The sequence below is a fragment of the Heterocephalus glaber genome, unplaced genomic scaffold, assembly GCF_053883595.1.
Source record: "Heterocephalus glaber isolate CG9 unplaced genomic scaffold, H.glaber_assembly_v1.0 deba00000071, whole genome shotgun sequence".
Classification (NCBI taxonomy): Eukaryota; Metazoa; Chordata; class Mammalia; order Rodentia; family Bathyergidae; genus Heterocephalus; species Heterocephalus glaber.
Window position 1 is genome coordinate 7,491,322 of NW_028258137.1, and position 14,407 is coordinate 7,505,728.

The window sequence follows — 14,407 nt, forward strand, 5'->3', positions numbered from 1 at the left end:
TGATACCCAGCTTGACTTAGCCTTCTCCTTCACAGAGAGGCAGAGAAATCTGATTTTTTTCCTTTGCTAGTACAGAATCCTATGTACTGAAGAATGCAAACTGTAAATCAATATCTGCAACTTAAAGTGACATTTCCACAACTGTACATCCTGGAGCCTCTCAGGACCTCGGGATCATTTTGTTCCTGTCAAATGGCTAACTTGTTAAATAATTGATGAGCCCTCAGCTCCATGTCTTACAATACAGGAGGTGCCTTCTTCCTTTTCTGCTTGCATAACCTCATCTAATGAGCCAGTTATTCACCCACTCAATATTATTGAGCACCTACTATGCGTGTTGGGTGCAGTGTGAAAATAGTAGTGGAAAGGGTCACAGCCCAGACTGGGGCTTACATGGGGAGAAGAAGAGGTGAACACAAAATTATGAATTACACATATGATTGTTATCTTTTATTTGTAACAATTTCTTTAAAAATAAAGATTGCACAGTGTAGGCTTCTTATGAAAGTCTTTACTAACAGACAGATTCTTCCCTTAAATAGATGGAGTTAAAGATCAAAGAGTCCTTCCTGGACCAAGAAGCCATTGAGCTGTGCTTTGAATAGTGATTAAGAATATGCCTGGACTGGGCTTATAGTGAAGGTGCCAGGGGAAAACTCATCCTTGGAGAAAATGGAGACAGACAGTGAGCTTGGTGAAACGGGCGAGGTCTGGAATAAGCAGTTGTGCTGAGAATTTTGGCTTTATTGAGATATAAAGTCAGTGGACAGCTGCTGAAGGTGCTGGCAGTGCACTGGAGAGTGTACAGGCTGTAGGCTGGCACACGCGTGTGCACACACACACACACACACCATGTAAACAAACGTCCCTGTGAATTCCCACAAAAGATGGCCCTGAATGCCACGGACTAGAGATGTAGAGCTTGTTTAGGACTCAGGTTTCCCTGCAAGGAACAAAGATGAACAGATTCACCAGCATTGCTCTTTGGGAGGGAGAGAGAGAAAAAGACAGAAATTTGAGAGGTTTAGTAGGAAAACCTCCTTTAGAGGAAGAACCAGCTAAGAGGATGTAAGGGTGGGTAACCAGGAAGGGAGGCTCAGAGGGAACACAGGGACACCGAAGATAAGAGGGACCACTGGTATGTGCCAGGTTTTCTAGATGTTTCAATTTAGAATTAGGAATTAATAAGAGCTTCTTCAGCCTCCATGCCACATTGGCTGCTTTAATCACAGTTACAATCCCCACTCTCCCACAAGACGCGTCATATTATTGATTTCATGTTCAAAGCAGCTGTAGGGAAGAGTGTCTTGCAGGAGGGTGTTAAAGCTGTAGGATGCTCCTCTCTGTGGCTCCCTTCATTGCTCCACCTTTGTATATTTGGAAAAAAATCCCAGGCCTTCTGTATTTTTTTCATTAACACATAAGACATTTGGCCCAATGAGCCTTAGAGATTAGGTCAATGGATCCCTAATTCTATGGGGATAACAGGAAATCTTTGCTGTGTGTACAGATCTTGGGCAGGGGAGCTACAGAACTCTTGTCTTTCAGTCAACCACACTACTGCTTCAGCTCCTCTGTTGCTGTACAGAGCTGGGGACTTCTCCAGGATTCGGGGACTCGTGCCTGGGGGCCAGCAAGGTGGAGAAGGGCAGTGCCCTGACACCGATCTATGAACCCAGAGAACATCACAGTGCAGCTGAGAAAAGAGGGATGAAAGCAGGCAATTACCTTGTCTACCTCTCCCTTCTCCAACAAGAGAAAGAAATGCTACCTAACATGTATTTAATGTAGAACATTTTGGAACTTGTTTCTGTACTCATTGCTTAAATATTCATAGATTCCTCAGGGCACAATGTCATCTGCTAGGGCAAGAATGACTTTTTCTTTGGTTACCTACAACTCCAGAGAAGATAAAAATTTTAATTTCACGAACAGCAGAGAAGCCGTCCTCATTAGGTAGAACTCTGGACTAGTTAAGATTTCCAAAAGGGAAATTCATATTAGTTATACTTCAAATCACACTTTGGGGCCTAAAAGGGAAGCACAAGCTACCTAGAAGATATTTGATGATCTAGTCTTGCGTAATTAAATGCAATTAATTTGTAGTTATTCCAGATTCTAGAACTGCCTGAATCTCTCAGCAGTTCTTGGCCAAGAATCCTCCGCATGGATCCCTGCTGGGTGGGAGGGAGCCAGATTTGCCAGCCGCAGACTTTAAGTCTCTCAAGAGAGACTGCTCCTGTTCTCCCAAAAAGATGGGAGGCTGGGCTCCGCAGTGAGCAGGGGAATTCTGGAAGCTTAGGGCCCATCAGAAAGAAAAGGCATGATTATTTTTTGCAGAATTCTTCCCTATCAGAGTCATAATTAATAATCTCTGGGTGCACCTGGGAAGAAATGTTACTTTCCATACTGTAATTGAATTGATTTAATGTTTTAAAGATATAGAATAGCTTTTATAATTCTAGAGGAGCTCTCTACAGGCTGTCCTCCCTGTTTTCCTGTCCTGAGCCCTCTTTGACGAGAAATAAATACTACTTAATTTCTGCTCCAACAGCGTGTCTTCTCACCCTTTGGAAAGGCAGGAGAGCCTTTCTGCTTCTGGATCACCACTGATTTCTTTCCCGTGCTACCTTCTGCACAGAGAGAAATTCGTTCAGAGTTGTGACTAGGAAACAAAATGCCAGGAGGTATTTAAAAAATTAATAAACAGGGAGAGTAATGCCATGTGTGGAATTTGGATTCAGCTCTGGAAGTTTATTAATTCTGTCTCCACTGTTGACTGTGTTTTTTAACCCTTTCACTCAATTCTGCTTATTTATTAATTTATTTTTGATGTTTATTGGTATACATTTGTCCTACATAATGCACCCTTTCCTCATGGGGCATTGGTACACATGCATACTTCCTCTCGATCCTGTTTACTTCCTCTTTATTTTGCTGCCTCCCATTTCCCTCCATGCCCAGATCCCCTTCCCATCTCTGCAAAGGCTAGCTCCCTCTTTCCTACCATATTTCTTTTATTTGGCTCTTTAATTTATTTATACTTTGGGTCAACTATTTGTGTGATATTGCTCAAGTTCAATAACTTCCCGGTACCTTCTTTTTTCTTTATGGATGTAAAATATGTTCGGAATTGTCATGCTGATAAAGCTAGATCCCTGTAATGTAATATGTTATTAACACAGTCCCTGTCCACAAGTTAAATTCCATAATTACTCCCTCCCTTTAAACAAGAAAAGAAATTGATACCAGGTCCCAAATATCATTTTATAAACTCAGAACAGCTTACTTTATTTCAAATAAAATACTGTGAAACCTCAGGACAGATGAAGCAGGCCTTTGAGGAAGGCTATGAACAAAACCAGGGGACAACCAACAGCCACAGGGGATTTGCTGTAATTGTTTCCGAAGAACTCTGCTGCGTAACACAGGGTCTTACACATGGACAAACACAAACTTGACGAATGAATGACTGTTTTGGTCTGTGGTAGGTCAGACAGCAGCAGTAGACCAGACGGCCAGGAAAAGGGATTTGACAAGTGTAGGCAGCCTTGAAAGAAATGAGAAAGCAACTCCTGCATTTCAAGGACCCCCATACACAGTGTCGCCTCAGAGGTTAATAAGCATCGTGCTATTTGTTTTGGATGCAGGAATACACATGAACAGAATGGGAACTTCCCTGGATTCTTAACATAATCACTTCTAAGATTTCACTTGTTGGAGGAAGGAAAATTTTTTTGAATCTGAGAAATGGGATAATGAGGTCACAGCCCCCTTTTCAAAGCTGCTTTAGGCCAGAGACCAAAGCTAGACTTTTATAACTTAGATCTAACATATTTAGAAGAAAAAGCATGTAGTGCATAATGTATATTACATTTTGTTAGAGTCAGTGTGCCTTTGGCTGGTATTTTCTTCCTCTGTTTTTTATGCACATCCTCAAAACGCCTGCTGCCAGCCACCCCCACCAAGGGTAACAGATAGAGACAGAGTCCTGGCCATTCACATGCCTACCATGTGGTGATGATGCAGAAAGCATTGTGTGTTGTCTCCACCACTACCTGATGTCAAATGAGGAAGCATCATCAGGAAAATCAGTGGCCAAAACCAGAGTGGAAAACCCAGGAATAAATCTGAAGAGGAACACTACTAATAATATTGATGATGATAACATTGCGTGTTGTAATTCTCATCCAACTGGTTTTGCCAGTTTACAGAGGAGGAGATGGAAGTAAAGAAGGTGGACACATCCTGGAAAGGAATGGGGGGCAGTGAGTTCACGTCTGTAAATCAGCTCCTTTCACCTGCTGGTTGGGAGTCTTATCTGTCACTCAGAACAATGGGATCAAGTTTGATTTGAGCTTTATTTTTTTAACCCCCTGGCTGATTGGTGACAGATTAGCTTTTTAAGGGCTAACTACTGAACAGCCCGGATAGATGCTTCTTTGATGTGGCATTTTCTTGGGACTTTAGAGACCTTCTGGTTCAAGACCCTGCTCTATGTAGGTTTGGAAGTTCTTCAGCTCTTCACTCCATGGGGTTCTTTCTGCTTGGTTTCAAGAATGAGAACCAGCTAGGTGACCACCTTCTATGCATTCGTCTGGTCTTCTAGTCAGAACAGCTTCACCCCCATTTCCTTACCCTAGGGCTTCCTAAATAACATTGTTATACTCTGTATGTGATCCCCTAACCTTTGCTTTCTTCCTGCTTATCAAAGATAAGTCCAAAATCTGCCAAGGAGGAACCCCCTAGGCGATGTCTGTTAGCAAATATAGCTTTAACTTGGACGGTGCTCTCTCTGACGTACTAAGACTTACAGCTACCGAATCTGCAGGACAAACACATGCACTGGACTGCAGTGTAGTGCATGAGTAGCTGTTCAGAGAGAAATGGAAACAGACCACGTGACTGCCCAGCTCTGAGGCTCAGAAGGGTGAGGACTCAAAATTTCTACAGATATCTCCGTGTCTGTGTCCCAGCCCTGGCACATGGCTTCCAATTCACTCTCTGAAAATCCAAAGCTTTCTCTCTGCTACAGGTCTAGGTATGCACTGCTCCTTCCACTGGCTGACCCTTGCCATCCCCTCATTCAGGCTTCAGCTGACTCTCTTAGAGGAAATATCCTTGATTCCTCTAAATTGAATTAGGCTCCTCTGCCCAAGTTTCCAGTATACGTCTCTGTTGTGGCACTTCGGGCCCTGTGTTGGAACAATTGTTTTACCTTTCCATGCAAGTAACTTTTGAACTTAGGGGCCATGATCTTCACCTGTGTATGCCCAGTAGTTTTCACAATACACTCCCCACAGTAGGTCCTTAATAAATGTTGATGACTGAAATAACGGAAGAGGAGGTTGGTTCTACCCCACCACTTTCAGTCCACGAAACCAGGAGAATGTGACCTCCTTCCTGACAAACCCATGAGATAGGATTTTTCTAATGGAGTAACTGCAACCAGGACGGGAGGAAAACCTTCTCCACACCTTGCCAGCCATACTTCAGAAGGCTTCAAGGACAGAAGTTCTCAGGGTCTAGGAAAATGGGCCTCGCAGAGGAGATGGAGCTTCAGTTGGGTAATGGCGAGGTTACTCTTCCAACAATGCCCAAGCTGCCTCCTCCCTTGGATGCTGAACATTCTTTCCAGGTCAAAGTTTTGGAGAGAGACCACAACCCTCACCTCCTCTCCGTCACCATTCTGTGTTCAACCTCTGTGATGCAATTGCCCATTTTATGAGGCAGATCCCTCCAGCACAGTTCATAAACCCGGCCCATCAGTGCACTCCTGAAACTCCCTGGGCTGGCTCCCCAAATCTGCATGAAGGGCTCCAAGTGTGCCACTTTCCAAAGATGCCCACCCAAGCCAAGTCACAAAATAAGGGAGGTGCGGGCAGGTTAAAACCTCTGTGCCCACTCTTCCTGGTGTTTCTAGACAAGGAATCAATTTATATGTGGATTTTAAGAAACAAATCACTCTTTTTCCTGGTTGCTATGATGAGAAGTATCCCCTCCCACCCAGGACCCCCAAAACACAGGCCTTTTCAAGGGGAGCACGCACAGCTGGATTTTGTTGTAGTAGCAATGTAACAGTTGGGGTACTAAACTCTGCCCCTCCTATGAAGGCCCTTGAGAAGGCAAAGCAAGTCTTAACTTTTCCTTACCATCCTGATAGGAATCTAACACCAGAGGCTTATGCATACTTGGCAATATTTTTGAAAAGAAAAGAAATGAAGTGCTCTGAAATGAATGGATTCATTAAAGGAGGCATAGTTTGGCAAAACAGCCATCTATACAACTATCCAACAAGAGTTTCAAGCATCTTGGAGTTTTTAAAATGGTCTTGATACTAACGTTTTTCATCCAGTAGTAATGGAAGCAGAAGAAATCAAGATGGATATAAGATCATTGTGAACCATGCTATGCTTGCTAGGATGGCTAAAGAGAAGAACAACACCCATTGGCAGAGAAGATGTGGGGCAACTGGAACTCTCTGATGCTGCTGATGAGAATGTAAAATGCAGTTTCTCAAAAAGTTAAACATACATATACTACGTGACCTAGGAACTCTACTTCCACTTGTCTATCCAGGAGCAAGGAAAACAAAGAAGTCTACGAGCCCTGAGCAAGAATATTGATAGATGTTTTCTTCCCAGCAGCCAACCACTGGAAAAGGACCAAATGAGCATCCACAGCAAAGGGATAAGCAAACTGCAACATGTTCATACAAGGGAATATTACTCAGCCAAAAAGGGACAAACTGTACCCATGAAACAATATAGAATAATCTCAGAAATAGTTGTTTGAGTCAAAGAAGTCAGACACAAAAGTACATGCTGTACTGTTCCTTTTGCATGAAATTTTAAAATATGCAAAATGATGATAGAAATCAAATCAGCGGTTGGTTCTGGGGTGGAGAGTTGACTGGAGAATGGCATCAGGGAACTTTTTGTGGTGATGGAAACATTCTGTGTCCTGCTTGGAGCATGAGGTTCCCCAAGTTCTTGCGTTCATCAAGACTGAGTCAACAGTCAACTGACGAGCATGTCGCTGTATATAAATTATACCTCAACCTAAGAAAGTCAGTTGGAGTTCTTTGTTCTCAAATGAAAAGAAGTCAAATTTTTGAGGGCAGAAAGAGGGCTGGGAAAGTCATAAGGTCTCACTCTTGGTTTAGATGGAGAAATTGAATCCCCAAAAAGAGAAGTGACACGTTCAAGATGAAGTGATTGACTTAGTGGCTGAGGCAGGCTGGGAACTCAAGGCCCTGAATACACAGGAGGCCAGAAGTTTGCCTGAGTGACACTGCAGTGGGATAGCTGAGAACTATGTCAACCTCTGCCCCCTTACAATCAATATTCCCTGGTAATTGGCAGTGGGCCTCAAAAGACTAGAAATAGAAATTCTATTCAACCCATCTATCCCCCTTCTGGGGACCTTCCAAAAAGAGTTAAAGATATCATATTTCACTGATACATGCATACCTATAAGTGGATAAAAAAAATGTGGTATTTACATACAACAGTACTACCCTGCCATAAAGAAGGATAAATTTCTGTCATTTGTAGAAAAATGGATGCATCTTGAGGCCATAATGTTAAATGAAATAAATTGGGCGCACAAGCTTAAATATGGCACGGTTTCTCTTATATGAGAAAGCCAACATACAAATAATTTAACGAGCAAAATAAAAGATAAAGAATAGGAGACAGGGTGATAATAGACCTTTTGCAAATGGAAAAGGGACAGGGAGAGGGAGAAAGGAGAGAGTGAAAAGAAATGGGAAGTGAAAAGAAATGGGAAATAAAAAGAACTAAGAAGTGTTATGTAGATGTGGGCCCAGGCTGGCTAGGGTGTGCATTTACCTGGCCCACCTACTCCCTTGTATGAAGGGTTCTCCTGGTCCTTCCCCAAGGGGATGGCTTCCTCAGCTTTATCTCCATGGAGACTTGTGCAGAGCCAGGCTGGCAAGAATGAACCAGACTTTGGATATGCAGCTGTGGTGTTTATTCATGGGCCACCAGAGAGACCCCATACAGAGTCTCAGCAGCTCTACAAAGAGGAGAAAGAAACCCTAGTCACCAGAAATCAGGAAGCACAGGGACTGGGGGAGATCCCTGAGCCACACAGGAAATGGAGCGAAAAGAAAGACTCACCCTTTTCATCCCAACACCTCTTTGAACCAGCCAGGCCTACGTGCTCAGTTCTAAACAGTCTCTGGGAGCAGAGCCAGGTTCCTTCTGGTGAACCCCATTCCTGCTACTGGCTCTTTGCTCTGCCTCACTCAGAAGTCACTTGGACACATCAGAGAGCAGTGGGAGAGGGTGAACCAAGGGAGACATGGTCTCAGCCCCACCCATCAAAATAATGCAGGGGTCACTGGGCAACCATGACATTACCCCGGAAGCAAAACCTAAATTCTTAACCATAAAATGTCAAATGTGAACACCACCTCTCAGATTCCAATTTATCATATCCCAGCAGAGATAGGATGCATTTGGGTGGTGGCTGATCTTATTCCTCAACTTCTCCTGTGTTCAGCCAGTAAAATCCTGGTAGGGCATGTGTCCCTGTCTCCACTGAGGACTTCTGGCTGACCACTGTTTTCAAAAAGCAGATTGCAGAAAGGCAGGCTGTAATCTTCTGGTTAAAGGCTCTCTCGCGCAGAGAATAAAACTGGCTGTAAGCTTTGAGTGGATATCTTCTCATATTTAACTCCAGGCATTTAGTAGCTTCCAAAAAAACAAAAAACAGGTTAGTTGAATAAGTGAGTGAACATTTGCCTTCTGGAATCTGTGCTGCTGCAGCTCAGTGGAAAGTGGAGAAACTTGAGCTTCAGAACCAGGTCAATCATATTAAAGGTTGTGACTTGTCGTGCTGCATCATATCCCTGAGCCTCAGCCTGCTCATTTTCCCGATGAGGAAAATAATGATAGTTAAAGCAAGGGCTTTCAGCCTGGAGTCCATGGGTCCTCAAGGAGGCTTTAAAGTTGAATGTAATTTTGGTACATTTTTTAATGAAAAAAAAGTTTTAGATTTCATCACATTCTTTAACTAGGTCAGTGACTTCTTAAACAACAATATGAAACCACTGTGGCATTAGCCTTTTTTATGAAGATGGAGATAACGTACCTACATAAAGCGCCTGAGAAGGCAAGGATCCATTGCTGTCCCTGTACACTCGCCTGGCAGGGTGGGTGAAACTTCTGAGCTCTGTCACAGAAACGTCTGAGCTCTTACCCAGCAGCAGCCTGCAGGACAAAGCTCTGTGAGTGGCCACCAGGTCGCAGCAGACAGAGCCCTCCCTCCTCCTGGTCCTGGTATCTTGTCTGTACCTTGACAAGCTGCCCTTGGTGTTCACACAACCCTTGTGGAAATCAACATCATGGCTCTGGGCTCTGGCCTTGGACCCCAAGGACAAATGAACAGGACCCCTGATCTTAGCTGGTGCTTCTTTTCCCAGAGGTCTCAATTGAGTGGTGTCTGAATTTTGCTCCCCAGAGCCTGGGGTGGGAGCGAAAGTTAGTTTTGCTGCACTGAGAGCAGGAGCCCATGGGCCGCATGGGAGGCATCTTAGGAAGAGGCAGTGGGCTCCAAGCATCTTGGAGGAGCAGAGCAGTTCAGAGAGCAGAGGGCAGGTGGAGGCCACCACTTCTCTGCTTTCTTCCAGTCGCTCAATCAGCTGAAAAAGGAAACAGAGATAAACACTCCAGTTTGGAGGACAAACCATCGATTTGCCCAATTTAGCTAGAAAAGAGCCCCTTTGGCTCTGCCTCTTTGGCTTGCATCCAAGGGCTCTGGAAGTTTTCTCTCATAAAGAATTCTCTCTCTCTGAGGCAGGAGAATCACAAGTTCAAGGCTAGCCTGGGCTACCTTGTGAGTTCAAGGCCAGTCTGGACTTCATAGCAAAACCTTATCTCAAAATAAAAAGTAAAAAAAGGGCTAGGAATGTAGCTCAGGGAGAAGGTGCTGAGTTCAACCCCAGTACCTAATAAATAATAATAATAATAATTCTCTCCCACAGACCTTTAGGTGAGAGCAGACATTCAAACCCATTCTCTGGATGGTTTGGGGGGAGAAGAGATAGGAGTCTGATGTACCAACCCCCACCAATTCCCACAGCTACGCCAAGGGCCTGGTGCAGGCTCAGGGGACACGCAGAAGCCTCACTGTTCTTCCATGGTTAGCCCTTATGTGGAGACATTGGCAAACCAGGAGATTTCCCAAGGAGAGGGCTATCTGGGGAGAGACCTGGCCAATCTCCATATGCTTCTCACATTCATCAGCTCAAATTTCACTGGTCCTCAAAAGAGGCTGAACCCATTACCCATAGAACTCACTGAAAGCCATGTGGCCTCTTTGACCATGGCCTTGAACCCGGCTCTTCTGCTTACCCATTGTGGAAGCTTGGTTGAACCACAATCTTACCACACTTCAACTTCCCTGCCTACCAACTGGGAGGATATTGATACCACCCTTCCAGGGCTGCCAGGTGAGTCTGAGCTTGGTGCCCACTGGGCTATTTTATTACTATTTACTAATGGCTTTAAAAAGACCCCCAAACAGTCGAGTTGTGAGCAGCAACCTCTCCGATCGCTCAGTTTCTCTGGAATCTGCTGAGGCTCAGCTGGGTCCTCCAGCTCAGGGCCTCAGGCCGGCCACAGTTGAGGAGTTAGCTGGGGCAGCTGTCACTGGGGGCCTCACCTGGGACAGGAGCGCTGCCCAGCTCCTTCACCTGGCTATTGGCAGGACTCTGCTCCCCTGGTTGTTGGACCGAGAGCCACAGTCCCTCATTGCTTGCTCCTTGCCACCTGGGCTTCTCACCATGGCAGTGGGCTTCATTAGAGCAAGCAAGCAAGAGAGCACCAGATGGAAGTCACAGTTGTGTAGTCTCACAGGTGACATCCTATCGCATTCACTGCATTCTGTTCATTAAAAGCCGGTGGCTAGGCACAGTCCCCACTCAGAGGGAGACAACACACAAAAGCATAGACAGCAGGAGGTGAAGACGGGGGTGGGGGGTGTAAGAAAGCTGCCCATCCCACCTACCGGTGTATTATTATCTAAGATAAAGCCATGTAGAGCAATAAGCACAGTGCCAGCCATAAAGCAAGTTCTCAGTGAATGGGAATTGCTGTTCTTATGTCATTATGAGCTCTCAACAAATCATGGAAACATCAGACAAACGGGACCTGAGTGTTGGCCATTTATGTGGCCAGTGTGAAGTCTCCATTAGGACCTCACCAAGCCCCACCCCACTCCTTGTTCTCAGAGAGGACAGAGGCAGCAGGTGGGTAAAATGGGCAGATGCCAGAAAGACCATGAAAGAATCAAAATGATGAGGCCGTCAGGGTCCATAGTCTTCAATAGGCTGGAATAATGGCAGGATCTCATTAAAGTAGATGGAAAAAGAGGCACTGGATACTCTACTTTGACTTACAAGAGAAGCAGAAAAGACCAAAAGAGGATTGGAGGAAGAAAGACCGCATAGGAGCAGACATGGAAAAGAAAGCCAAAGGTGTCCTAGTCAACAGGATGGTGGGTAGGAAGTCATGGCTGCGTCTCGATGATGAAGAGCTAACGCAGGTTTGTCTCCCAGGAATGGAAGTAAACATTTCAGTCCGATAGAGGTGAGAATCTCATCTCACTCCTCAGTGGCCAGCCCAGTCCTGCAATCAGACCTGGAGGGGGAGGAATTGCCAAATCAGGGGGTGCTTTAGAGTACATTCCCTGGCAGGATCAGAATCAGAAAGAAACAGAGAAATGCATTTCTGAAATTTGAATGCTTCCTACCTGCCTTGGATTAAAAATCCTTATCCTTGGAGGCTTCCAAGCATACAGCGTGTGATCCTATGGGACAAAGTCATTGAGATGAGAAATTCCTGCCTTGTTTCAGTAACTGGGGGTGCAGTCCACTTCTTCTGGGGTGCTGCAATTCCTGCTCTTCCTGTGAACTCTTATATTGTGGATGAGTAACAGTGACCTACTAGTGTCTTTTGCTGTATTAAAGTGAGTTTAGTGATTTGTTCATCTGGCTGGTTTTCTGGGTGCCAGGTCTCCCTGAGGAGGCGAGGTTTATGGCAAAGCCTTTGTCACCCAAGGGGTCATGGAATGGATGATCCCCTACGTGAACCTCACAATCCCAGAGATCTGCTGGGCCGAGTGCAAGGCAAACCCTGGGCCCCTCCATATTTCTGGGGTGGTGGGTTGGGCATTTCTGTGGACCCCAAGAGTGGATTGGGAGATGTATTGGATACAGACCACACTAGCCCTCCAGGCTCTGGGGTTCATGATCTCCTCACAGTGTGACTCTTGCTTCTGCTCTTTGCCTTGTCCTTTCTGGTAGAATTTTGAGGGTTCCTAGAATAAACATGGTTAAAAACAGTCTTCCACTGGGGAGCTGTGCCAGCTGGCCCCCACACTCCTCATGAGCGTGAGCTCCCACCCCTGGATCCTACTACGTGCATCTCCATGGCTCCTGTGGCATCCACCTCTGCCCAGGTGGACTATGGCTATTCACTCACGCATCTTACCCATCACTCTTTTACTTGTGCATTCCAGAACTCATTCCTTTCTCCTTTCAATCCTTTTCCTCCCTCACATCTGCTTGATGTTGGTTTTTTCTTTTACTATCCTTTCTTTTTCTTCCCTGTCTCCTTTCTGTCTTTCATTAGTACATATTTGCAATACAGAATGACTGCATTCATGGTGGGGAGATGACACATCTTCATTCTTTTTACTTTGCTGTTTACTTTTAAACTGATTCATTCATTCATCTACTTATTCCTTTAAGAAAGTCAATTGAGGGTGGGGATTTAGCTCAGTGGTTCCAGCGCCTGCCTAGATAGCACAAGGTCCCGGGTTCGATCCCATCCTCAGTCCCTACCCTTACTGAACTCCTGGTCAACGTGATGAGGTGGAGTGTAATCCAGTCAGGCTTCACTAAACAAGTGCACAAAAGACAGGAAAAGGGAAGCTGCGGGAGGGAGGGAGGTGACGTGCTGAGGGTAGAGAGCGTCAGATCAGATCGGACTAAAGCCGGTTACAGTGGCTCCTCCAAGAAGAAAAGAGTAAGTAGGGAGCAACTGGGCACAGAGGGAAGAGGCATATGTTCCAGGAAAAGGAAATGGCATGTGCGAGGTCCTGTGGAAAGAGAAGCCATAGTATCTGCTGGAACAAGAGAAGGTACCACTGCGGCAGAGGCAGAGAGTTGTGGCTGGAGAGGACGGAAAGGCCAAGTGGTTGATTAGGTGATTAATTCAGTGAATGGTGAAGAATCAGTGGTTCGGAGGAGACACCATTCCCTGCCTCCTCACCAGGAAAAATGAGAGCATACTGGTTAGAAACCAAAGTAGTAGAGCACCTGCCGCCTCTCACCACTTGCTCTTCTGAGGATGGGAGAAATCAGTCCTCCTTTCTGGGCTTCAATGACACCATCTTCCAGGACGGTAGAGGATGGATGGGTCCGTGCAGCAATCTGCTTCCACTGTTATTTTTACTGTGGCAACTGCTGGTGGACCTGTGAGTGGATGGATGCTCTGTGCTCCACAAAGCTGCTGCCTCCTGAGGCTGCCCTGGTCCCATGATTGCATCAAGCCTGGTTGAAGCTGAGTGTGGGGATTGATGTGAAGATCATGCCCAACTTGCACAACTCCAGGCCATGGAAGGCAGCACGCTCCAGGCTCTGTTGGTCTGCACGACACAGCGACATGCGACTATGCAACCAACTAAGAACAAACTCCTTCAGGAAAAGCTTTAATAATTCTGAGTACATATTAAAAGTCAAAGATGGTGGGAGTTGAAGGATCTACAGCCTTTGCATCTTAGGAAACAATGACTTCAGCCCCACCTACAATGTCAAGTCCCCAGATGCTCCTTCCAGATGCAGAGCGGGCCCTTGCCAGCGCTGTGCTGCTGCCATGTGCATTCCAACCCCACTTTCTGCTCCTCTAGCCAGTCGGCCAATGATCGGCAGCATCCAGCGTGGGCCACACTCTGCAGAGCTTGGTCTTGATCAGTAGTTCAAAGTCCAGTGTGGGGGGTAGACAGAGAGCAGGAATGGGGTTCATGGGTTGTCCATTGGTGCATTCATTCCCTCCCATGTGCCATGCACAGTAGATTCTTACAAACAAGGCCATTGACCATGCCAGCCTTCATAGGAGCTTATATTTTAGTGGCAGGGAAGGGAAAGTATGCAAATACATGAACGATCACAACTTTAGATGGAAACATGGAGGAAACCACAGCAGAACATAGGATGGGAACAGCTGAGCAGAGGACTGGTTGTGATTCTAAATAGTACATTCCAGTGGGTCTTCCTGAGAGACGGCATGCAACTCACTGATGAAAAGCAAGGAGCCCACGGGGAAGTGTGTTTGGATCACAGCGAACAGAATGCGCAGAGATCCTCGGTGGGCAG